General features: G+C 36.4%; 1 protein-coding gene across 1 annotated transcript in view; it reads left to right on the top strand.

The window, feature by feature from the left end:
• The window catches only part of LOC120424883 (arginine-glutamic acid dipeptide repeats protein-like), a 104,153-nt gene that overhangs the window by 39,448 nt on the left and 37,475 nt on the right, over window positions 1-27,230 (top strand). Inside the window, 1 exon segment of the mRNA XM_039589147.2 lies at window positions 5,582-5,620. The gene's annotated coding sequence lies outside the window, so the exon portion shown is untranslated.

Here is a 27,230-nt window from a genome sequence, read left to right as displayed (position 1 = left end):
CGTCAACACAAATTTTACGGGTTTGCTCATAAGAATTCTATCTGTGCACGTTGTTCCAAAAACAAAACCAATGTACTTTTCCAATAGCACTTCATCTACAATCAAACTTACGCAAACTCTTGCGAAAACAATCATCAAGTTTTCAAACGCAACATTCTGCGATTTGCCATTGTAGATCAGGATTTAGCGAATATAAACTGAAACACTTTTCAAAATAATCATTTGTTGACTGCTTTACATTTACAAAAATGCTGATAAATTCGATAATTTTTTGGGTAATTTTAGAAAGGATTTGAAAAGATTTCAAATACATTTGTTGACCGTTCTATACCAATTTTAGCCGAAAAATACAATTGTTTCAAAAAAAGTAATTTTTTGAAAACTAGCGCACCACTTTACTGAGAAACCAACAAATTAAAACCTAATCTGAGCCAATTCCACATTATAATCATTATTATCTTTAAAAAAAAACAAGCGTTTTGCCTTCTGCAATTTATGATCGATTTAAAAAAAAAAAGGCTGTAGAAATTTTAACTGCACCCTCAAAAAATATGCCAAAAAATCAGGGAGTAGAGAATAATACTAAAAATAGAACATTTTCAGGAAATCAGCATTATTGAGTATTGGGAATCCATTTTAAACGTGTTTGGTCGTATTCTAAAATCTAAAATTCTTAAATTCTTCAATTCCTCAATTATTAAATACTGAAATTCTAAAATTCTAAAATTCTAAAATTCTAAAATTCTGAAATTCTAAAATTCTGAAATTCTGAAATTCTGAAATTCTGAAATTCTTAAATTCTTAAATTCTTAAATTCTTAAATTCTTTAATTTTTTAATTCTTAAATTCTTAAATTCTTAAATTCTTAAATTCTTAAATTCTTAAATTCTTAAATTCTTAAATTCTTAAATTCTTAAATTCTTAAATTCTTAAATTCTTAAATTCTTAAATTCTTAAATTCTTAAATTCTTAAATTCTTAAATTCTTAAATTCTTAAATTCTTAAATTCTTAAATTCTTAAATTCTTAAATTCTTAAATTCTTAAATTCTTAAATTCTTAAATTCTTAAATTCTTAAATTCTTAACAAATAAATTGATGTTAAATTTTCGATTTTTTTGAACATTGATTGTAATTTCCAAATTTCTGATTTTTTAAATTTCTGAATTTCAACTTTTGATTTCTTAACATTTTTAAGCCATGAGTTTTTTTCAACCCTAGGGGTTTTTAAAAAAATTAAAATTTTGGAATATTTATTTTTTTTCTGTTATTTTTTTCTAAATTGCAGATTTCAAAAAAATGTTGTTTTTTTAATGTGTATTTTCCAATTTCTAAAGTTCAAATTTTTTGCTTTTTACTTTTGTTTTCATCTTTAGAATATTTGTGTTGTTGAATTTTAAATACCTGATCATTTTTATTATTGACTGTTACTTCTGAAAAATAAGTGAGAATATGCCAATTAGAAGGAATTCTCCTTCCAAACATATAAAAAATTACCCCAATAAACATTCTCAATCACGTTTTAATAAATTATCTTTTTCAAGAAAAAAAAATGGATTCCGGATGAAAAAACTCTTATCACATCGTAATATTCAAATTGGTAAAATTCGTGATATACAATAAACTTAAACATCAAATCGCCACTCTCACCTAACGATTTCGGAAAAAACCGAGCCCCCCCAACATTATGGACTAGTCGGCGCCTCTGACTCGGTCAGTGATTTTTTGCACAACCTGGAAATTTCTGAAAAGTTGGCATTTTATGTCTTCTAAAACATATCAAAATATAAAAAAAATTAAAAATAGTGTTTTTTTGTAAATCAAGTTTTAGTGATAAAAAGTTAAATAAAAAAATCACCAAATTTTTTTTTACCGTGTATTATTTTTTCCAGTGTAGTCCGTATCCATACCTACAACTTTGCCGAAGACACCAAATCGATCAAAAAATTCCTTCAAAAGATACAGATTTTTGAATTTTCATTCATCATTTTTGTATGGACAGCTGCCGAATTTGTATGGAAAATTATATGGACAAACTAATGATGCAAAATGGCTTCTTTGGGCATACCGAAGGCACCAAAAAAGTTTCAGCCGGATTAAAAAATACAAAAATTAAAATTGAAGAAAAAAGACCGATTTCGTAGAGAATTGCTCATATGTGAAAATTCAAAAATCTGTATCTTTTGAAGGAATTTTTTGATCGATTTGGTGTCTTCGGCAAAGTTGTAGGTATGGATATGGACTACACTGAAAAAAAATTATACACGGTAAAAATTTTTTTGGTGATTTTTTATTTAATTTTTTGTCACTAAAACTTGATTTGCAAAAAACACTATTTTTAATTTTTTTATTTTTTGATATGTTTTAGAGGACATCAAATGCCAACTTTTCAGAAATTTCCAGAATGGGCAAAAAATCTTTGACCGAGTTATGATTTTTTGAATCAATACAGATTTTTTCAAAAAATCGAAATATTGGTCGCAAAAAATTTTCAACTTCATTTTTCGATGTAAAATCGAATTTGCTATCAAAAAGTGCTTCAGTGAATGTTTGATAAAGTGCACCATTTTCAAGTTATAACCATTTTTAGGTAACTTTTTTGAAAATAGTCGCAGTTTTTCATTTTTTAAAATTAGTGCCCATGTTTGCCCATCTTTGAAAAAAATATTTTTGAAAAGCTGAGAAAATTCTCTATATTTTGCTTTTTCGGACTTTGTTGATACGACCCATAACGTCATGATTCGAATTCCCGGACGCTTCGAAACCCGGACACTTCATCTTGTTTTATCATTTTTTTGGATACAAGTTCGCTTTATGAATGTCACAACTGTGTAATTTGATGAATTCCAACATCAACCATCATATAAAGTTTGTTTGAACGCTATAGTTAATGCCAAAACAAGTAAATTAAATAAAATTATAAGTTTATCAAAAATGCGAAACATTTCAACGGAAATATTTCATAGGCGTTCGAAGCACCGGGAAGGCAAAGCAGAAATTTATGGTTTCGATTTTCTTAAATTCTAGCAAATTTTTATATAAACTATCGATTGTTTTAATGTTTACAGCTTATTTGAGACCTAAAGAATGCCATTCACTAACATTTCAGTCCAAATTTGTGCGATTCATAAGTAAAATCGAGTGTCCGGAATTCGAAGCAAAAGTGTCCGGATTTCGAATCAGCTTTTGTCAGTGTCCGGGATTCGAAGCACAACAAGTCATTTTAATTTTAAAATTCTGATAAAAAATTGTTAGAAAAGACATATTTTGCATGCATTCTCTCAAAACTGACTGTTAATACTACATCCTGATGATATTTCTTCATTTCCAACTTATTACATGATTTTTTTGCCAGCTATAACAAAAATGATATGCTACTAAGTGTCCGGATTTCGAATCATGACGTTAGTTGCTGAGATATTGCCATGCAAAGGTTAAAAAACAGGAAAATTGATGTTTTCTAAGTCCCATCCAAACAACCCATTATTTTCTAATGTCGATATCTCAGCAACTAATGGTCCGATTTACAATGTCAAAACATGAAACATTCGTAAAATTTTCCGATCTTTTCGAAAAAAATATTTTCAAAAAATTTAAATCAAGACTAACACTTCAAATGGGCGTAATATTGAATGTTTGGCCCGTTTGAAGTTTTAGTCTTGATTTAAATTTTTTGAAAATATTTTTTTCGAAAAGATCGGAAAATTTTACGAATGTTTCATGTTTTGACATTGTAAATCGGACCATTAGTTGCTGAGATATCGACATTAGAAAATGGTGGGTTGTTTGGGTGGGACTTAGAAAACATCAATTTTCCTGTTTTTTAACCTTTGCATGGCAATATCTCAGCAACTATGGGTCGTATCAACAAAGTTCAATAAAGCAAAATATAGAGAATTTTCTCAGCTTTTCAAACATATTTTTTTCAAAGATGGGCAAACATGGGCACTAATTAAAAAAAATGAAAAACTGCGACTATTTTCAAAAAAGTTACCTAAAAATGGTTATAACTTGAAAACGGTGCACTTTATCAAAAATTCACTGAAGCACTTTTTGATTGCAAATTCGATTTTACATCGAAAAATGAAGTTGAAAAATTTTTGCGACCAATATTTCGATTTTTTGAAAAAATCTGTATTGATTCAAAAAATCATAACTCGGTCAAAGATTTTTTGCCCATTCTGGAAATTTTTGAAAAGTTGGCATTTGATGTCCTCTAAAACATATAAAAAAAAAAATAAAAATAGTGTTTTTTGCAAATCAAGTTTTAGTGACAAAAAGTTAAATAAAAAATCACCAAAAACATTTTTACCGTGTATAATTTTTTTTCAGTGTAGTCCATATCCATACCTACAACTTTGCCGAAGACACCAAATCGATCATTATATGGACAAACTAATGATGCAAAATGGCTTCTTTGGGCATACCGAAGGCACCAAAAAAGTTTCAGCCGGATTAAAAAATACAGAAAAAATCGAATGACCGAAATCTCAGAGAATTGCTCTAAAATCAAATATTGTTACCTTAAAATTCGTTTCAGAATAAAATCTCGATTTGTAAAAAACAATGATCTGAGTCTGATTTGCTTAAAGTTTATGTCTCAAAGGTGACTACACTGATTGCCATAATGCCGGACAGTCCCACGGCTTCCAAACCTTACGCGACTACGTGTTGTGTTGTACACCTCCTCCCTGGTTCACAGACGCGAAGCCTGTCCAAACCGTCAACATCCTAACATCGTTTTCGGATGACTTTTTCCCGTTGACGTTGTTAGTCTCTGTTGTACAACAAATTCGCATGCCAAAACTTCAACGTTCGTTCGTCGATGTTGTGCTATCTTGACTCTAAAAAATATCAACAAAAACATGTGTTTTTTTCCCACTAAGTTGGTGTTTTGGGATTCAACCAATAACATCACACTTAATTTGCAATTCATTTAAAAATAAAAATTAAGTCATGACATCACAACGCCGACGATCCGTGATCCGACACAAGAATCCGACAGCGAGACAACGGTTCCCGAAAAAGTCCCGGAAGAATTTGTAATACACCGAGCAAATCATCATAATCTACCCGGTTGCTCCAACAAGGCCAACACGCGGACGGAATCAAGATATCACGGCGGCACTGTCTTAATGGGCAGTGTTGCCGGCTCCCGCAGGATATGAGCTTTTGCTACTTCCGTTCGGTGCAAAAAGGCGTTGAAAATTTCTCACAGCATGAAGATAGCGTTCGGAAGTGTGCACTTTTCTGCCTCCTCCGAGATGTTGGGAGTTGAGCTGCTTTTTTTCTGTTGCGTCCCTTGAGTTTGGGCTCGTTACGGAGAATCGGGTGAGAGTCGTCCTTGGAAGTTGTTCTTTTCTGTTGGTCGTGTGCAAATTTGTCCGCGTTTGTCATGATGGCAGCTAATCCGGTAAAGTGACTCGAGTCTACCGCAGGGAATTAAAATCAGGGAGGACGGTAAATTGTATGGCATTTTGATGTATTGTTTGAAAAATATGTGTTGCAAAATTGAAAAGCTATTTAATTACAATTGTCTTTTTAAAATGTTATCTAATTCATTTTATTGTCTCCTTCTTTCAGGTCTAATGTATCAGGCAGCAATCAACAATCTACAAAAAGGTAAAATTCTTCACAGTTACAAATACAAATGTACATTCGAGCAGGCGTGGTCGAATGGTGACGCTGTCCGCTTTGTAAGCGGATGATCATGGGTTCTGCTCCAACCTTTCATCGGATGGGGAAGTAAAACGTCGGTCCCGGCCTTGGTTATTGTTTGGCCGTTAAGTTATTCCAGGTGTGGAAATCGTCTTCATGCCATATGGACAATCAATACCAAACCAAGCCTGCTCCGGTGGAATCGCTGTTGGCGGTTGGACTCGCAATCCAAAGGTCGTCAGTTCGAACCCTGGAGTGGAAGGTTCCTTAGAGCAGAAAGACCTTTTGACTCCTAGGTTCGAGTAGAAACTTGCAAAAGAGATCAAAAAAGTCCTGGCGTCGTTAAATTGGAAGGTTACGTCTTCATTATTCGAAAGCGGAATGCTCACGGTTTAAATTGAGAGTAGTCTACCTCAAACACAAGAGAAAACGATCTCGATGTGGTTTCAAAGTATTTGGTCTTCCCTACAGAGTCACTGCTTTTATAAGTCAATGGTTTTAGGATCATAATTTAATACAATGTAAATGGTCATCGTCATAGGAGTTAACTTACACCACCCACGCCACTGTAGCATAATTGCTTTCGCGAATGCATTCAACCATGATCTTTACAAATAAGTGTGAGTATATTTGTACGTGTGTGTGTGTGTCCGCCTCACAATGAAGACCGGAAACGCGGTAATCATTCAACATAATAAGCGAGCGTGGCGCAGCACACACACACGCACACACATCGCGATAAAATCTCCCGTTCGTTAATAATTCACTTCCGGCGATCAAACCCAAACAACCCCATTAGTACCCATTTATGACATGTGCTGTGTGTGTGGACACAAGTGTGGGTGTGTGTGTGCACAACACTTAATTTTCCACAATGTACCACACAACCAGCCGACAAGGATCCGGTAGCATATGTTTGTGTATGTGTGTGTGTGTATGACATATGATGACAGAATGGCTCACTTTATCGAGTTGTGGCAAAAAAGAGCAAGGAAAGAAAAAGAAGTAGAAAAAAAAACCCGGACAAAACGAGGTTGGAATGTAGCACCGCCACCATCGCACACAATTAAAACAATGTGACAAATTCGAGACACATCGCAATCAACGCCAACCCAAGAAGTCGCTTTTGGGTGGGAGGACGAGACGAGAGGGTGGCCACGCGGGGACAACATAATATCCTGACACAACTTCGGGCAATCAAAATTGCTTTTTGTCACCTTGGAGAGGAAACTAGCGGAGAATTCTCCAGCAATAGGGTGAAGAACCCATAGTTTTTCTACCCTTTCGATTTATTTGGGAGTAAACAATAATTGGATGTTTTTTCTATAACTATTTGAAAACTATTTTTTTCTCTAACTTGAAAAATTGTATGGTATTAAAAGTGCAAAACATTTTTAAATACATTTTCTGTAATAATAATCCATGTTTTCGTTTGTTGAATATAGGTAAAATTTAAACGAACATTATTCCCAATGCATTTTCTTTAAATTAGCAGCTTACCTTATTACACCCAATTTATTCAGATTTTTTTTTATTTTCGCTTGTTTAGCAAGTAATTTTGAATACCTTTTTTACGAAACATATTGGTTCTTTTTTTTTGTTTTCTTTCCTTTTTTTAGTATTTTGTTTTGCATTTATCTTGTTGAGTGTATGTTTCTATCTGATAGTATTTGGTTTATTCTACCATCTCCTATAATTACCTTTTTTCTTATTTTTAAGACACTTTTCGACTTTTTGCTTGTTTTAGCATTTTCTACAAAGTCTCAGTCTGAGGTATTAGAAAAAATCTTGCCTACCTATTTTGCTGAAAATATAGGAGTTAGTAAAAACACAGCCAAAGTTGACCCGTGAAAAAAAAAAAACCTTTAAAAACATTGGTAAAGTCACATAAAACTAGTCAAACTTCAAAACCATTTTTTTTAAATTCCTCCTTTTTTTCCTTTTTGAAGATCAAACCTCGGGTGAGTTTTCAAAAAGCCGTAAGAGCCACCGCCACCTCCGACACTAATATTCGTTTTTCTTCAAATTGGAGCAAAATTTCATTTATTTTTAGTTTTAATTTAATTGGCTGTCGTGGATGGTATCATTCACTCGCACTCCTGTAGCAAAAACGAAACTATTGGCACTACGCCCCCCGGGGCATGGCCTTCCTCTAACGTGGGATTTCTGCTCCAGCGCCTCTGACGAGACAGGAGAAACCGGGACCGACGTTTTACTTCACCATCCGATAGAAGCTCAGTGGATAAGGCGGGAATCGAACCCGCGTCTCATAGCATCATCGGGATCGGCAGCCGAAGCCGCTACCCCTGCGCCACGAGACCCACTCCTGTAGCAATGACTGTCAATTAGTAAATTGCAACTTAAAATGAGTCACGATATGTAAAACGCTTCTACAAATAACATGTAGGACACCATTTGGCGATTGATGCTTTCTGAATCAAGATTTTCAATGTTTTTCCAAAACAAATATGGCCGACAAAAAGTCCTTCCAGCACCATTTAGACTCGGAAGGCACAGCGTTGGTTGAGCTTTATGTTAATTTTTGCAATTCCGTCGTGAAACTACTTACTTTTCCTGTCATTCTTGAACGACGAAATAGCCTACTTTTCTGTTCCAAAAATAACAGAATCGAATAGCAACACTTTTCATTTTCACTCAAATGGGTGCTGAAAAGTTGAACTTTTCAGCACTTGTTTCGAAAAGTAACACTTTTCAAATTTTTTTTTGATTTAAACGATTTATTGACAAAATACATGAAAATTTGACATAAAATTTCACTCAGTGTGTGTTTTTTGGAATAGCAAAAAATGTTGTATGGAACTCGTTGCAAAAATTGTATTTTTTCAGCACTCTTCGTATTTATCCAACTCGGTGAACCTCGTTGGATAAATGTACGACTCGTGCTGAAAAAATCCAATTTTTGCAACTTGTTGCATAAACTACTATTTCCTCATCGAATACCAACATTGCACTAATTACATAATTTAATTTTTGCCTTCCTCACCTCACTGAGGCAAGGCTATAAAATCACTCGAAAAATGAACTTCTTAAATACGACTCCTAGATATACCTTCACGTATACCTATCGACTCAGAATCAAATTCTGAACAAATGTCTGTGGGGATGTGTGTAGACATGATTTTTTTTCCACACGATTATCTCAGAACTGGCTGTACCGATTTTGGCCGGATCCGCCTTATTCTGTTCGTTTTGGGGTCCCCTAAGACCCTATTAAATTTTATTCTGTTTAGTGAAGTACTTTTAAAGTTATGCCAAGAAAAAGTTTTTTTGTAGCTACAAAAAAGGGTGATTTTTGCATAACCTCAAAGGCCGGGTCTTTTTGCTTTTTTGACTTTTTGACCACGCGGGGGATTGGCAGCCACACCCCCTTGCATGCGTATCGCCCGGTTGCCACATCGCTTAAGCAGTGTCTGCGTCTCTTCTGGAAAAATCTGTATTAATTATGTTGCTGCATCATTTTGTCTCGACAAAGATTTACACGAACTTTTTACTGAAATATATAACTCATGAGACTTTTCACCTTTATTTTGAAGAGTTGGTAAAAAAAACAAATGAAAAAAAAAATAAAAAAAAACTCTTAAATTAATTTGTAAATACCACCTAAAATACAACATGAATGCGAGGAAGGCACCAACCACCTTAAGGTGGATTAAGTAACGTTTTTTTTGAAAATGAGTCATTGTTTGGATCTACAGTATGGTGACCTTTAGAACCCTTTTGTATTATTTTTTTTATTTCTGCCATTTGCTGCTAATTATTGAAATAGAATGATACTTTCTATAGCCTTAAGTTTATTTAAACAAAATGTGAAAACGCCAATGAATTGAAAAAAGCGTAAAATAGTAGTTTATGCAACAAGTTGCAAAAAGAGGATTTTTTCAGAACGAGTCGTACATTAATCCAACGAGGTTCACCGCATTTTTTGCAATTCCAAAAAACACACACTGAGTGAAATTTTAAGTCAAATTTTCATGTATTTTGTCAATAAATCGATTAAATCAAAAAAATGTTGAAGTGTTACTTTTCAAAACAAGTGCTGAAAAATAGAACTTTCAGCATTTATTTTGAAAAGTGTTGCTTTTGGTACAGAAAAGTAGGCTATTTCGTCGTTCAAGAAGGACAGGAAAAGTGAGTAGTTTCACGACCGAATTGCAAAATATATTTTTTGCAATTCCGTCGTAAAACTATTTACTTTTCCTGTCATTCTCGAACGACCAAACAGCCTACTTTTCTCTAACAAAAATAACAGAATCGAAGAGTAACCCATTTCAAAACAAATGCTAAAAAGTTCTACTTTTCAGCACTGAAACGGATGCTGAAATGTAGAACTTTTCAGCACTTGTTTGGAAAAGTACTTCTTTTCAACATTGACTAAATATATGGACATTTGACTTATAATTTTTTCCAGGAGAGGTTTTCCGGAATTGCAAAACTTGATTTCTGACGTTTTTTTTTAAAAAAAGGTTCAATAAACCAAATTTTCAGTTTTTGCTTTTTGAATGTTTTTGAAACCGCCTTGAGTCAGTTGTATTAAAAAACACCCAAAAAGCAAAAACTGAAAATTTGGTTTACACGGAAAAAAATCAATTCTCGAAATCGTGAATTAAATTCACGAATGCGAGAACCACGAAGGAATATATGCATGTTTATAGTGCAAATGCACCATACTCATGAATAAATTCCTTCGTGGTTCTCACATTCGTGAACTTAATTCACGATTACGAGAATTGATTTTTTTCTGTGTATTGGACCTTTAAAAAAAACTGCAGATTTTTTCATCATTCGTCGTATTTATACAACTCGGTAAACCTCGTTGGATAAATGTACGACTCGTGCTGAAAAAATCTTCTTTTGCAACCTGTTGCAGAAACTACTGATAAATAGCAAATGGGTAAAAAAAATGATAGAAGATTGTCCATTTTGATACTTTATTTTGACCTAAAAAGCTCATATTCAGGTTATCGACTAGTTTTTCAGTCAATTTAATGAAATTGCAAAAATAAAGTTGAAACATGATTGGATAGGAGGTATTTTTTTACAATGCTTATTTTTTTCAAAATTTTATTGGACACTTCGATAGAATTAAAAAGTTTGAAATTTGAAGCGTTTATCAGTTTAATTCTGTTAAAACATTGCACCCCATACCCGATCACACATCGTCGCCACCCTAGGTTAACGAAGAAGAAAAAACAGGACGAAAGAAAGAAGAGGTATGCGAGCTGTAGCTAAAGGCACCTCCCCCCTGGCTGAATGAAAAGAGGAAAGGACCTTAATTGAAAGCGATGTTTATTGAGCCATATGCTCACTTTACCCGCATTTGATAACCTTTTCTGTGTGTGCTGCTGAACTCCCTGAACTGGCCTTGTATGTGTGCTCGCTCTTTTTTGATAGAGCTGTTTGTGGTGGTGGTGGCGGTATGTGTGTGTCTGTGTGCTTATATGTGCCTGATCCGTTTAGTGTGGCAGCGAGTGCAAAGTGCCACTATGGGTGTTGTTCCGAGTGGAATCACATGAAAATAAAATCAATTTTCCGGCTAACCAGTCCAGGCATCCGGGGACCAACCCGAAAGGAGACCCCCTTCCACCCCGGTTTTCGAGGACGCAAACCCCATTTTATAGCCTTCTTGTCCTTTTGTATGAACTCCTCTGTGTTTGTGCTCGCGTGGTACGTGTGTTCGATACCAACTAAATAGTGGCTCTGGTGAAGAGGTTGCTTTTCGGATATCATACTTGGAAGGATGCCATTTCTCGGCTCTGGAAGGAGTTCGTTCCGAAGGGAGAGTTTTAGTTGGTGAACCGAAACCACAAGCTTATACACAGTTTGGCTGCTGTCATCCGGGGTCAACTACGGCAAATCTAGCGAATTACTTGTTCTCGAGTTTGCCACACTGCCGAGTGGTCCGGGTTGGTTGGTGTTGTGACACATTCCAATTCCGGCAATTGTGTTCCCTTTTTCCGAAATCAAATCACAAAAGTAGATCCGGCTACGATTTCTCGGCTCGAAGCTTGGTCGTCGTTCGCATTGTCCTTTTTTTTATTTTCGATGTTCGACTATTTTTAGACAGAGCTCCCCAGGTTCTACGAAATGACACCGGCGGACGGTCGACAATAAAGCATTTTCCCCGAGCCTTTTCTATTTCGGAGTTTTCCACCATCATTGGAGCACGGTCGTTCGTGGTGCTGCGGTGTGTGGGTTTCATGTAATGAAGTGACGACGAAGCAAATTGATGGTTTAATAGCAAACATGCTCTGCCAACCTGTCCTCTACTGCTGCTGGAATCCTTTGGTGATTTTGAGACTCGACACCGAACAAAATATTTATTATCTTTTTACAATAAATATTTGTTTTGATGAGTTATTTCAAATTCTAATGATGAAATCAATGCAATGAAATGTGCGTTGAACCGGGAATCTTTAGGTATCAAATAACAATGAAAAAACCTAAAAATGCTGGCAAGTATCACTTTGACCACTTCAGCTTGGCGCTGAATTCAGTGAAGATTCTCCACAGTTCTTCAATCTGGCATTTTGCGTGTAAGAAAAAAATGCATTGAAATATTGATAATAATAATGTTATTTTCTGAAACATTTTAATTTCAATGGATTATTTTTACCCCTTCATTACATTTGTTGAACTGGTTTTTATTCCTTTTGATCAAAACTTTTTTATTTTATAGCCTGGCTTCTATGAGAGAGACAACGATCACAAAAAATCAAATATTCATCAATTTTTTTTTTAAATAAACAGCCAAATAATTGGAAATAATGTCAGTTTGAACTCACAACGTAGAGCCCATAAGGCTAAGTCACAAATCTCTCATCTAAACCACAACTCTCGAATGGCAAAACTCGGAAAAAAGCCAGCAACAAAAAAAAGACGACTTGTGAGAACGTTCCTCGAGAGACCCCAAGAGCCACCACAGCGTAGATTGATTAATGTTCCAAAGCCCATCAAAAGCGCGGCCATCTTTCGCACACAATTTGGCCTGATGCCCTCCTGTCTGACGGCCGCCAGCACCGACAACAATAACGGCGGTGAAAAGCTCTGTAAAGCAGAACTTCATCAACCAGCAGCAGCAGCCCCGACCCAAAGCACGTCGGTGTTGTTGTAGCGTTGACGAACGAAGAAGGTGCACGGTAAAAAAAAGTGATGGTACAAAACTACGTATTTTTCTGATTTTGCTCAAAAAATCTTTTACAAAAAATCATTGTTCTTTCATTTCATTGGTATCTCGCGAAAGAGTGAAGAGAAGTTTGTTCTCCCGCAATTTTTTCACTCTCAGTGAGTGCTCAGTGAGATAATTTTGATATTGATTTTTTTAAATTAAAATATTTTAAATTTTTGTTTCAAGAACATCATTTTTTTAACTGTGCCGTAAAGGTTTACCGAAGAAACAGAGAATGTACTCGGGACCCTTTTCTTCTTCTGTTGGATCGGGGTGGACGGAACACGGGCGGGTATAGCAAACACCGACCATCCAAATCAAATTATGGATTAAATAACATATTAGCACGAACATAAAAACACCGAAAGGCCAGCAGCAGCAGCAGTCCCGAGACCCGAGATTGCTGACGACCGACATCAAGGGGTGTACAACTCGGCGCGCGGAACATGGAAGCGACGGCTAAACGACCCGCTCACTGTCTTCTGTTTTCCCCCTTTTTGTAGGGGTGTTCAATCTGATTCTTGAGGTATTTATTGCCAACCTTATGATTTCATGGTGTGGATTTGGAACTTTGGAAACAAAGTCATCTTAAGGAAAATCGGAAAATCGTTAAAATATCCAAAATGTTGAGGACATCCCTAACCCGCACAATCTGCTCGAAGAATTCCGGATTCATTGTGTTTTCGCAAATGATGAAGTGCCACAGCATTACTTTCTATAATACAGAGAGGAAATGGAAAGGAAAAAAAAAGAATCGAAAAATAGTCCAACAAAACGTGCGCACCAGGAAAACGAGCCATTCCGCACCCCTCCCTGGATGTAACACCACACCTTCCCTTCAGAGGCAGTTGAGGGTTGTGCCCAGAATTGGCCCTTCCGCGGAGGGTCGCAAAAGTAGGAAAATGGTGGCAAGCGAGCGTAGCGATACTTCAACCACGAACATCGCTGGAGAGGCTACATGATACTCGACAGCATAAAAGGTGGTGGCTGTTTGCCTATCTCTGGTCCCGCAGCTACAACATATAGGCCAGCCAGGACTCGTGCCCCGTAGATTGTCCAGATGTGTGTTCACTGGGAATCAGGGATGGAAAAGGTGTCACAGGAGAAAATTTTACTCAAAAACCGCGAAGATAGGGAATTTATTGCACAAACTATGGTTCGCGACAAATCGTAAGATTGAAAATGTCCATGTCTAATTCGAAACAGATTTTGTTCATTAGCGTGATGGTTTGCGATACCCCAGAGGCAGATTTTTCCATCGCTGATACATATTCTTTTAATTTTATAAAATATTGAACAGAAAATTCATCAAAATCGATTCAAGCTATTATTCAACACACAATATACAATGTTTTCCATCTCTGATACGTAACAGAAACCATCATTTTTTATCGATCTCTGCAAAATTCTGCAAATAAGTAGACAGTTACGAAATCCATTGCGATGGTTCACAATACAACGAATAAAAAAGATTTCTATCGAAGATTTGTGAAAATCTTAATTTTGTTTTGGACAAAAAAAAGCGAGCCGCTCAAAGAGCCGGTTCATTAAAAAGAGCGAAAGAAATGGAATAATTTTTTAAACCTGTTATAAATATATTTTTTTGAATTTCCAACCAATTGTAGTGTTAAAACTGTTTTTGAAAATGTGAAAAACAATTTAAAAAATGTCAATGCTGATAAAAAATAATTCCAGCATTGTTCCTTGGTGTACTTTTTCAAGTACTTTAGGATAAAAAACGGCATGTTTAAGAGGGGCATTTTGCCGAAGTTTTCATAGCTGGATCGTCATATTTCCAATAGCAACTTTCTTATCAATATATTGAAAGACTCTCAAAATCATTGATGTCAATATTCGAAAACCACTCAATGGTTTTCAAGCTCATATTTTCAGTTTCCTACATTTAAAAAAAATCAAAAGTAATTGATTTTCTATACAAAATAAAGGAACTTTTTATGGTACTGATTGTACTTTTAAGTATTACCCGAATACAAACTTGAGCATTTCAAATTGCTTAACTTGTAAATTATTACCAAAAATCTATTAAAAAGCTTAGACATTTTGGGAAAAAAAATAAATCCTCTTGACCAAATAAACTTCAGCGTTTATAGATTTTATAGATCAAATCATAATGTAGATAAGTGTTGACAGAATTTTCTCTTTGAATAAAGTAGGGGAAGGTGGGGCAAGACGACCATATGGGGCAAGAGGAACAATCGCTCCTACGGCCGTAATTTGTACAATTTTGATTATTTCCAGTATGAGGAATTGTTGCTAGCAATGCAATTAGCTGATTCTACTACCACATAACCGCCAAAATGACGTAAACGCCACGGGGCATAAGATTTAATGAAGTTTTTTTTGAAACCTTTGTTTTTTTTATAATATTTGGAAAGTATAAAATAAGGCTTAGGGTTCGTTTTAAGGCTCATTTTATCAAAATGCTATTTTTCCTAGATCAGTAGTGTCCCTACAAATGACATGCACCTATTACAAAGTATGATTTAACTTTTGGTTATTTTTGTTGAGAGCTTTTAAAAAATCTTGTTCAGGTGGGGCAAGTGTACCATATGGATTTTTAGTATGGAAAAAATTACGAATTGCTGCAACAACATTGGGAAATAAATACATGAAAGTACTTAAAAACTGATAAACAATCGTTAAAAAAAATGTACATACAAAGTATAGTGATATTATGAAAATTTACTATTTATCATCGAAGTAGTATTTTTTTTTTCGTAAAAACGATAAAATTTTTAGTAAAATATTATTATTTAATCTAAAAACGGAAGAAACCATTCAAATACATTCTATTCTGATGTATCTAAGTGATAATTTTCAATTTCAATTCGGTTTTATTGGTGAATAATCAAGATACAATAAGTTATTTTGAAGTGCATAACAGAGTTTTGGAGTTCCTTACAGCTGTGTGTTGCATCATAATCCATTTAGGAACAATTATTTCTTTAACTAAGGCACTAGCAAGAGTAAGAAAAAACTATAAAAAAACTTACAGAAATTGCAAAGGAAAGGGGATAGAGGAAGAGAAAGCTTATATCTAGATCACAGAATATTTATCCTTTGTAGATGTATTTGATCATCAGTTCCCCAAGGGCCAGGAATTGTTCTGCCTTGTTCCGGCAGCTCCGAAACCGCGTCATCATCTCCCCCGCGAGAGCAAAGAACTCCGGCAGGGTGAAGAGATCTTCCCCGGTGACTTCTTGCTGGGCCGTACTGCCGCTACCGGCAGCGACCACGCTGGCGAACGAACGCCCCCAACCAGGAGGGAACGCTGAGTTTTCCGCTGGAACCGTACGCTGTCCAGCTGCAGGAACGGCTGCGCTCGTACTTCGCTGAGGAGGGTGGGACGCTTTCTTCTTCCTCTTTTCCTGCTCCTCGAGGTAGGCCTTGCGCGCGACGCATCCGCGGTAATTGCCGGTATGGTTGCCGTCACAGTTCGCGCACTTTACGCGCGGCTTGGTTTGTTCTGCCTTGTCCCCCAAGTCCGCCTTTCGTGGCAGTGCGCACGCCTCCGAGAGGTGTGACTCACCGCACTTCACGCAGCGGGGCCGGAGGTTGCAGTTCCGCGAGCCGTGGCCGAATTTCTGGCACCGGTGGCATTGCGCTACGTCCGTCGGGTTTTTGGTGTAAAACCGCCAGTTTACCCAAAAACCGTCCAACGTTTTAGTCCGCCGCAGGTCTTGGATCTTGACGGTGCCGCGGTCGAAGTACAACAGGTACAGTGTGTGTGTACCTGTTACCGTTGTCTTGCGCGAGAGCACTTTAATCTCCCGCGGTTTTATTCCGGCGTCCGAAAGGTGACCCTTCAGGTCGGAGATCGGACGGTCTTGATAACCCTGCAAGACGACCTTAACAGGGGGCTTCTCGGGGTTGTATGTGTAGAAGTTGAAGTTGCTACGCTTCAATTCTTCAAACACCAGGTCGAAATTCTTTTTGGTCAGTGTGATCACTTGCACTGCCGACTTACCGATTTTCAGACAATATCCGAGGCCTTCCAGCAACTCGTCAACATCGTCCGCTAACGTGTCCAAAACAAAAATTGGAGGTGGTCTACGTTCCGCTGGAGAGTTGTTCTTTTTTGACGTCGCACGACCATCATCGTCGTCGTCGTCGTCGGTAGTGCTGCTACCGTCAGAGTTGTTATTTTCTTCGTCGTCGCTCAGCATCTGGAACTCGTTCCTGATGGGGATGTTGGCGGATGTTGATGTGCCACTGGTTGTGGCACCGGAAGTACCGGAACGGGTTCGCACTGGTGATCTTGGGACATATCCGGGATGTAGTAACTTTTTGTCGATGCCTTCAGCGCTGACGCTCCCCTGCGCGATGGCGGCCGACACGGAGTTGGTTTGTTTACCTTTTTGCACACGGCCGGTAGACGAACTTCGCGGGTTTTCCGAGGCCGCACTCGAACTGCCACGGCCACGGCCGGCTTTTGGCATGCTGGAGAAGCAAACTCGCGGGTAACCACAATCAATTTCGACGAAAAAAATCGAAAAAACGATGGAGCACTGAGCACTAGCTGCATGCTCTCGTGCGTACACGGAGGGAGCTGATCTAAGTGATAACAGTTCAATTGTTAGCAAATTACCATATTTTTTCATGCATTGTTCCTCTTGCCCCAACGGGTTGCTCGTCTTGCCCCACTAGTTGAGTAGAACGTACGGAAAATCAAAAATTTTAAAATCAATTTTTCACATTAAAAAACATGATTTTTTAAAAACTTGTTTAAACAAAGTCTTAGTCAAGACCTAGAATAAGATGATTATAATAAAATCCGACAGATTTTTTAACTTTTTAATGGGTTATAACGAGCATTTCCTTAGCTTGTTACACTTGCCCCACTTTCCCCTATGAGCATTAGTTCAATTTTGGCCGAAATAAACGCAATATTAAAATTAATAGAAGTTTTGCAGCAAAGCTAAAACACACATGTCGCCACCTATGATCAAGTAGCGTAAACCTATGTTTTACCTTCATATAACTGTTTATTTCATTGATATACACGGGGAAACTCAATTTTTAGTGTTCCAAAACATGTTTTATTAAAGAAAAGGTTCACAAATTCTTGCGCGCCCAAAATTTGAAGTTCATTATTAAAAAAAAAATTTCCCCATCTTTTGCAAGGAATCATGAAAATAGTCGATTTTGCTTTTCAACCAGCAAAAAGTTATACGATTTTTGGCAATTATCCTCACTAGTGGCGCCGCCTACCTTTAAAACACAGTCGCGCTCCAAAACCTCTACACTCAATCCCCGGCGGTTGGTCATTTTTTCGTTTGACACTTTTTTAGTTTGTACCCCGTTGGTTGGTCAAAGCCAAACTAAAAAGTGACGAACTGTCACTTTTTACACGGATCTTATGCACACTATCAAAACAAACGTTTGTTAGTGTGTGTGAAAAAGGGTTGTCAAACTAAAAAGTGACCCCGTTCGTTTGACAACAGTTGGTGTCAAACCGTCGGGGTTTGAGTGTATAGCAATTTCTCCAAAATCCTAGATTTAAGATTGGATGCCATTCAATTATTCGAACTTTTAGGCTCGAGTAGAAATGTTGACGTAGAGACCGCCAAGACCTATGATTTTCAAATACATCTTCTCATTTTTAGTTATTTTTTTATTCAAACAATTAATATAATTTCAATGTGAAATAGCTGTGTGAAATCAAACAATTAATAAAAATATCATTTTCATCCATATTTTGAAAAAGAGCGAATGAGGAGCCGTTCAAAAGAGCGACTAATTTAATGAGCGAGCGAAAATAAGCGGCTCCTAAAAAAGAGCGGTTTTGCCCACTTCTATTTCAAATATGATGAGTACATCACTTATCATTCTAATTGGTAACGATGAACTTCATCGCCAAGGTTGATTCATCCTCTTACCTGATTCGTAAAATTGATATTCTTTATCATTCGTTAACGATTCGAATTCATGGAAAATTACATTTTATATTAAACATACAGAAATTCTACGCAATGCGTCGTAAGGGCGAAGTTTTCCATCTCTGATACGTAATAGAATTCTTTCAGTAGGGTTTGCGAGGTTTAAAATTTCAAGCGCTGATTCGTGAAAGTCTAAATTTTTAAATTTTAAATCAATCCTTAAATGATTCAGTTGATAGGTAGATTATTAACCAACTGCGCAGCGATTCCATCTCAATGGTCCGAAGTACCAGCTCTGATTCGTAAAAAAAATCATTCGCGATTGTTCGCAATACATAGCGAGGGTAAAGATTTCCATAGCTGATTCTCGAAAATCATTATTTTGAATCGGTTATTTATGATTAAGTGATTAATTCCATCGCGATGGTTCGCGATAAACCGTGAGGAAAAAAGATCGTTGAATAAAAACTTTGTATGCAATACATGAGTAGATGTATTTGATAAGTTTGCCATTTATTAATATTTTTTTTTTGTGAAATCCATGTTGATTATTGGCGACCTCTGTTTAGCAAGAACCGGCTTAAAATAACCTTCAATCTTCAAACGATTAAAAATATTCGTAGAATATTTTGATATCAACTGAAAAAAAAACAAATCGAAATTTTCACATCTCTGTCCCACAATCACACACCAAGCCTTATACAAACACATGCAAACATGCGACTCGGCCATAACTAGGCGCTTACAAAATCACCCTCATTTCACTTTACTAAAATGCGATAAACTCATTGTTGTTATTATTAGGCATAACAATTCATGTTTACGATCATCAACATACATGCGCCGGCGGCGACGGCCCGAGATCTCGCCCCCTCCTAATGCTTTGCCATACGAACCTTGTTTCGGTGAGTGAGGGGGAGTGATGAAAATTGACGGAAAAGTGATTCGGTTTCCGGCCCTGGAAAAGAAATTATTTTAAAAGTGTGTGCCATAAAATGGTAATGCCTTTCGATTGTGTGTCAGAAGGGTAATAAAAGAAGTCAAAATTGTTTAAAACAGAGAGATTACAGGCTCTTATGGATGTTAAGATTCGTTATGGTTGATTATGTTAAACTTGAAAAATAAATCAATGTTCAATTAGGATTATTTGCCAAGGATCAATAAATAATCAGAAATAGACCACTCGACATTGCGCAACAACCCCCACAACCAATCAGTGCTCAATAACTGCGGTAGGTATCGAATTTCTGACCAAGGTGCACAAACACACACCAACAGACCCATTTAACGTTGACCAAACCGACGGTCATAACAAAGTCATCAACAGTGGACCGTGTTTGACCACCAATCAGTCACCGCAACCAACCGTTAGCAATATACGGGGCAGGGAGAGAGGGTTTGCAACCCAACCCATCCATCCGTGACCAAAAAGCCGTTCCGAATCGCGCGCTTCGCAACCATTGAACCAACAAACGCTGCTGCCCCGGCCAATTCCTGCGCCACACCTGTGAACGTGGTGCCACTTTCCCGCTCTGTCTCACTTGCTTGGGTACCGTAAGCTGGGGTGAATTGGGACGCGTGAGTGACTTGTAATTCACTAGCGAACCTTTCTCACCGATGAAAATGAAACACAAAGAAAATCTCCACCGGACTTTTAAAAGATTATCAAAGAAACGCAGCGATTTTTGCACAGGTCTCTGTTATTTTTCGTTGCTTCAATAGATTTGATCTGTGAAAACTGACAGTAAAGTCTGACGTTTAACCTTCATATGTATTAATGAAATCACTCTTCAAATTTCTCTCTCATTGAGTGCTCAGTGAAGCTTTTAAGATGAAGTTGTTGTTATCGAGAATTCAAAACCCAACCCAATCCATTTCCAATTTACGGCACATTTTCACGACATGCACCGCCATCCTACAGTAAGGACAAACCAGCGAGGGTTGGAAGTAAGCCGTGTTGGTGGTGGAAAAGCTAGACCACACCGTTTGTTTTTCCCGCGGCACCACCGCGAGCGCCTCCGACACTCAATTTCGGTGTCGGTTTTCACAGATTTATTAACTATGTCACGGCACTCACTTCACTTATTTCACTTAACCGCACCAAATCGGTCCGCGTGTCGAGGTTTTTCACTGTTTCGCGTTGTCTCCGCCGAGCTGCGCAGCTTGCTTGCCTGCAAGTTACCCCGAAAAAAAAACAGGTCGTTCATATGGCCTCTCTCTCAGAAAATGAAGGCTTCTCATTCAGCAGCTGTTCGGTGATGTTGGAGTTGCCTTTTTGCGACAGCAGCCTGTCAGCGATGAAAGAATTGTCTCACCGGGTCCTCTTTTTGGAAGGTTATTTTGTCCATTTGTTATATAACGATACACTAAAGTTCATTTGTAATGTATTTTTTGAGTTTCCTTTTTTTGGTTTTTAAAAATAAATAGAAAAAGGATATTTTTTAAAGATGCCATTATTCGAAAAGAAATTAAAGAAAAGACGTGAAAAAAAGTTTCTTTATTAACCAGAATTTATCCAGTAAACAATAAAAAAAATGGACAGAAACTTGGAATAAAATTTGTGTTGACATTACGACAAAAAAGAGACTCAAAATTAACTGCAACATTGCTTATATGCCAGAAACTATAAGGAAAACCTGAGCTGAAAAAATACTTAAATTGATATCTTCAACATAATTTCCTAAACAGGACAAAAGTTTCAAAACAAATCGAATAACAAAATTGTCATTGAACATAAAATTATTTCCAAAAATCACTACCCTCGAATGATGCTGATTCAGAATCTGCCGCCCCAGAGAGAATCTCTCCTGTCAACAGACAAAGAAAAAAAAACACAGTGAATTAAGTCTTTTTGCTTGCTGTAGCTGTGGTTCATTCGATCCGGCACGTCCCACAATCTTGAGCGTCATTCGTCGGTAACATAGAATCTTCTTCCATTAAGATTTCTTCTAAATATAACATAAAAACTAACTTAATCCACCTATGTGCTTGGAGCCTTCCTCACTTATTGCTAACAATGACTGATATGATGGAATTGTACAAAAATGTCATCTATTTGTTAGATCCGGAATAAAAAAGTACATAAATATCACTTAAGTGACCATACCTCGAGACAGAGTTGCCAGATCATCAATGTTTTGGACTCGTTGGAAAGATCTTTTGATAACCTAACCAACGATGGGTTGGATGGCGCATCCGGACATAGTTTACATACATTTAAGTGAGATCCGGTTCAAAAAAGTACATCAATATCACTTAAGTAGGCATATCTCGAGACAGGGTTGCCAGATTTTCAATGTTTTGGACTCGTTGGAAAGGTTTTTTGATAACCTAAACAACGATGGGTCGGATGATGGACCTGGACTTAGTTTACATACATTTAAGTGAGATCCGGCTTCCAAAAAGTACATCAATATCACTTAAGTGAGCATATCTCGAGACAAGGTTGCCAGATTTTCAATGTTTTAGGCTCGTTGGAAAGGTCCAACGATGGGTCGGATGACATAGTTTACATACATTTAAGTGAGGTCCGGATATATGTGAAAACACATTTCTGTACATAACTTTTGAACTACTTATCGAAACTTAAATCTGTATAAAACTCGATCTATGGGACCCTAAACCAAGTCGAATGCAACAGGTTCGGGTCAAATCGGTTCAGCCAGTGCCGAGAAACATGAGCTAGTTTGTTGGTCACATACATACACACACACACACATACACACACACACACATACACACAGACATTTGTTCAGTTTTCGATTCTGAGTCGATATGTATGCATGAAGGTGGGTCTACGACGTTTTTATACAATGTTCATTTTTAGAGCAGGATTATAGCCTTACCTCAGTGAGGAAGGCAAAAAATGCTGGATTTACTATTTTTATTGACATTTGAGGGAAAACTCCCATTTTCAATAACCTGAGCAGGTCTCTCTTAAATCTTCTCTACACCAATTTTTTCCGAGAAACAGTAATAATAAACGATGCGTAATCCACCTTTAGGTGGTTGGTGCCTTCCTCACATTCCTATATAGAATACATTCAGTCAAAATAGCATCATTCTCCCTTAACACGTTTAACAAATTAGGTTTCTTTACTTTTTCTTATGAAAGGGTTTTCAGATTCTTAACCATTCTATCATCGGCAATATTTCCGGTTTCCGAAAAGTGCATAAATAATACTTAAGTGCATATTACTATTGATAGGGTTGTTAGAACTTCAATCTACTGAACTCGTTGGAAAGGATTACCTATCCAACAATAGGTCGCATGGGTCTCGTGGCGCAGGGGTAGCGGCTTCGGCTGCCGATCCCGATGATGCTATGAGACGCGGGTTCGATTCCCGCCTTATCCACTGAGCTTCTATCGGATGGTGAAGTAAAACGTCGGTCCCGGTTTCTCCTGTCTCGTCAGAGGCGCTGGAGCAGAAATCCCACGTTAGAGGAAGGCCATGCCCCGGGGGGCGTAGTGCCAATAGTTTCGTTTCAGGTCGCATGATAGATCCGGACAAACGTTTTCATCAAAATATCTGAGATCCGGTCTTTTCAATACCTTTTGAAAAATGTACATGATGGGTTTTCTTGCAAAAATCACTCTTTTTACAATCCTCCGGACTTAAGCCGAAATTGTTTTAAGCATAATATATACTAAATATACCCATTTTAAGCCTAATAAGCGGTTGTGTTTGAATGATGCTGGATAATCTGGAGTGTTTCTTGAAATTTACTAAAACCAAGTACACCAACGAGTAGAGCAACTTTTTGAGAACATTTGTGTTCATTTTCACTGTTATTAAAAGTTATTCTATTCCTTTTACAAGCAATTTAAAAAAAAATCCCAAATGCATTCTAATCAGTCGAGTGCATTGGGCCACGCCCATAATCCTATTTTAAGCTTAGTTCTTTTTTCTTCCAGCGCTCTGCTTAGTGCTGCCAAAATTGATGAAATTTTAAGCCAACACTCACGAAAAGTAGCATTTATAGAGAAAATTTCCTGGCATCACTGGCTCACTCCAACAGGCGGCGCTGCTGGTGGTGTTGGCGGCCACCCTTTGTTCTTTATTTGCCTTCGCTTCTCGCTCGGTTTTCTTCAGCCTTCGATTGGAATGGGTCGTCAAAATTCAAACGTAAAAAGACTTGGCGCGTTTGTTTTTTTTAGTGGCGCTTGCTAATTATTTACATTTTTCGGGATTATTTTTCATATGACGAAGATAGGTGTTTGATTAGAAAGGGCATATTTCCCCTACATAACTAAAATAGCTGATTTTAAATAGATACTTATGACGGGTGATTCATATAGAACTAGCTCAATTTAAAAAAATAGAACAATTCCAGTCAAATTTGATTTCCGAATCACTAGACCAAGACGTTACAACGTCGACTAAACGCGCTCGCTCACTCTCTTTTTTTTTGGTAGCGTTTCTTGAAAGCAATTTTCAGTGTTTTATTTTGTCATTACAGTGATTTTTCAACTTTTGGCTGCTTGTGAATGAAGTGGGTGGAGCTCGGAATGGATGGTGAAAGGGGGAGAGGAGGTTCATTTTCAAAACTGCTTTTGTTCGTTATCTCGATTTTTGTTTTGTTTCTACCATTATGGCTTGTTTGTTGGCTTTCGGTGCTGCTGCTGGCTGGCTGTTGCAGTAATAAAGAAGTGATGAATATTTGGTTGGCTGTATAAATAACTGCCCGAAGTTGTCACATTTAGCGTGACAAATAGGTCTGCTTCCTGCGCCGAATTTGCTGCTGCTGCCGCATGCGGCGGTTCAATTGGGTGAAAAGTTTTTCCCCATTTATTGCCCATTTGACGTCAACGCGAGGAGGTCACACTTATGACGGGGAGAGAAGAGGTGGAGAAATGGCTCTTAATTCAATTTCAGAGGCTTTGAAGATTTTAATATGATACATATACAGATTCTTCAAATAATTGTTGTACAATTAAAACAATTGTGGAATTATATTCAACCAAATTTAAACATCCAATCTTAAGAAGCTTTAAAAATTTCAATTCAGTATCCAGGAACTTCTACAGTGCTGTTCAATCTTTAAAAAACTTCCCTTCCAAAGGTTTTTATTTTGAAAGATTTTATATAAATGTTTTCTTGACAACATCACCTTTCGTAATTCTAATAGGAAGTGTTAGTATAAAACACAGCCTAAGTTGACCCCTGAAAACATGACAATTCTTACAACCCCAAATTTTCTTAGTTTTTAGATTTCTTCTTTCCATTGCTTTCAAAGAGATCAAAAAATTCTGAAAAAATATATTTTTGGCAAGTTTTTACAGTAATATTTAATGTAACTAATGTGAAAAACTTGATTTTCATTTATCAAAAAAAAAAAAACTTAAATATCAGATAAATTCAGATAAATCTATTTTCATTTTAAAAACATAATATTAGGAACACTTTTTAAATTCTCAAAATATTAATTAAAAATTGAAATGTTAACTCCGAAATGAACTTACAAACAAAATTAAATTAATTAAATCATTTTTATACTTATTCTGAGATTTTTTTTTCATAATAATAAAATAAAAAAATAATTAAAATTATAGGGGAAATATGCCCATTCTAATCACTCTAAGCCGTTCGACCAATTCTCATCACTTTTCCGTTTTCCGCTATTAAATCAACATTTTCAGATGTTTCAACAATGGAGAGTTGCTTGCTCACTATTATTTGAGCTATTCATTACTTTGGAACAGTCAAAAACACTTTATGAAAGCTGTAATTCATGATCAAAGTGCTGATAGGCTGATAATAGAAATAGGCTGAGAAAGGGTATAGTTCCCCTATGTTGTCCTTTTTTATTGCCTTTCGTTTTCCGGGAAAAACTGAGTAACAAAATCTTTTGTTTAGCATTTTTATAATAAATCGTTGAACTTTATGTGTTGAATGTGTTGTGGTGGGCAAAAAAAGAGCGAGCCGCTCAAAGAGCCGGTTCATTAAAAAGAGCGAACAAACCATGGCTCTCAAAAAAAGAACCGCGGTTCTTTTTTAAACTCCAGTCTTTCAAAAGAACCGTTAAAAGATGGAATGATTTTTAAACTTGTTATAAATAAAATTTATTGAATTTTCAGCAAAATTTAGTGTTAAATTTGCTTTTTTTAAATTGAAAATGCAATTTTATATATTTCAATGCTAATAGAAAAAGAATCTTAACATTGTCCCTTGGTGTCCTTTTTCCAGTACTTTAGGATAAAAAGGCTGACATTTTCAGAGCTGAATCGTACAGTCCAGACTCGATTATCGGAAGGCCGTTGCAAAATTTCACTTCGGATAATCGAATCAAAAAAAAATCTTATTTTTTTCGATGTCTTATTTTTGATTATACTCTAAAGTGATTTAGAACGTTTCTATCCAAGAAGGCGGCACACCACTGAAATTGTGATGATGAAATATTGGAAAAATGATTTTTGAGATTTATTAGATCATCAACAATTCAAATTTGACTAAGATTGGGTCGCAATTTGTTTTTAAAAGTAAGAAAATAAAGAAAATACGAAACATTTTTTTTGCCCTTGATTCAATTATTCGGAGTCGCATACGAAATTGATCATTTCAAATTACTTAACTTGTAAAATATTACCAACAATCTACTAAATAGCTTAGAGTTTTCGGAAAAAATAAATCCTCTTGCCCGATTGAACTTTAGCGTTTAAAGACTCTATCGATCAAATCAGAATGTAGAAAAGAATTAACATATTTTTTCTCCTAATGAAATATCAGCATTAATTAAATTTTGGCAAAATTAAACGCAATTTAAAAATTAATAGCAACTTCTTCAAAATCCTAGATTTGAGTTTGGATACCATTCAATTATTCGAACGTTTAGGTTCGGGTAGAAATGTTGACATGGAGACCGCCAAGACCTATGAGTCTCAAGGGCATCTTCTCATTTTTAGTTTATTTTTTTTTTTTTCAAATAAGGCTGGTACAAATATTTTTAAAAGTTTTTGTCACCCCCCCTTCAAAATTGGCCCGAAAAATCAGGGGGCAAAAAAAATATTTTTACAATAAACTTCAAAATTTCAATGAAAATTGAAGTGCAACCAACTAAAATCAAATTAAAATACATTCTTCTGCATTTAAAATCATTTTTAGCATGTTTGGGTTTATTAAAAATTCTTAAGATTTTTTGAAAATTTTCGATGCAAAATCTTTTTTTTCGATACAATTTTTGTTTTTGTCAGGTCTTAGATTTTTTGAAAACTAATGATTGCAAAACAACTGAACTAGTGTAAAATGCATTTTAAAACACTTTTTTTCATTTAATTGTGAAGACTATGGCTTGTTATTTAAATTTTTATATTTTTTTATTTTTTTGCCCCCCCCCCCCCCCCTTGACCTCGGTCAGGGCCGAGGGACAAAAACTTTTTTAAATATTTGCATCGGCCTAATGTATGTAATTACAGTGTAAAATAACCTTAAAAATCACAGCATTCTTAAAAATAACCTTTTCATCTATATTTTGAAAAAGAGCGAAAGAG

Source organism: Culex pipiens, chromosome 3, assembly GCF_016801865.2.
Source record: "Culex pipiens pallens isolate TS chromosome 3, TS_CPP_V2, whole genome shotgun sequence".
In the NCBI taxonomy this organism is placed as follows: domain Eukaryota; kingdom Metazoa; phylum Arthropoda; class Insecta; order Diptera; family Culicidae; genus Culex; species Culex pipiens.
This window is presented reverse-complemented; position numbering and strand designations above follow the sequence as displayed.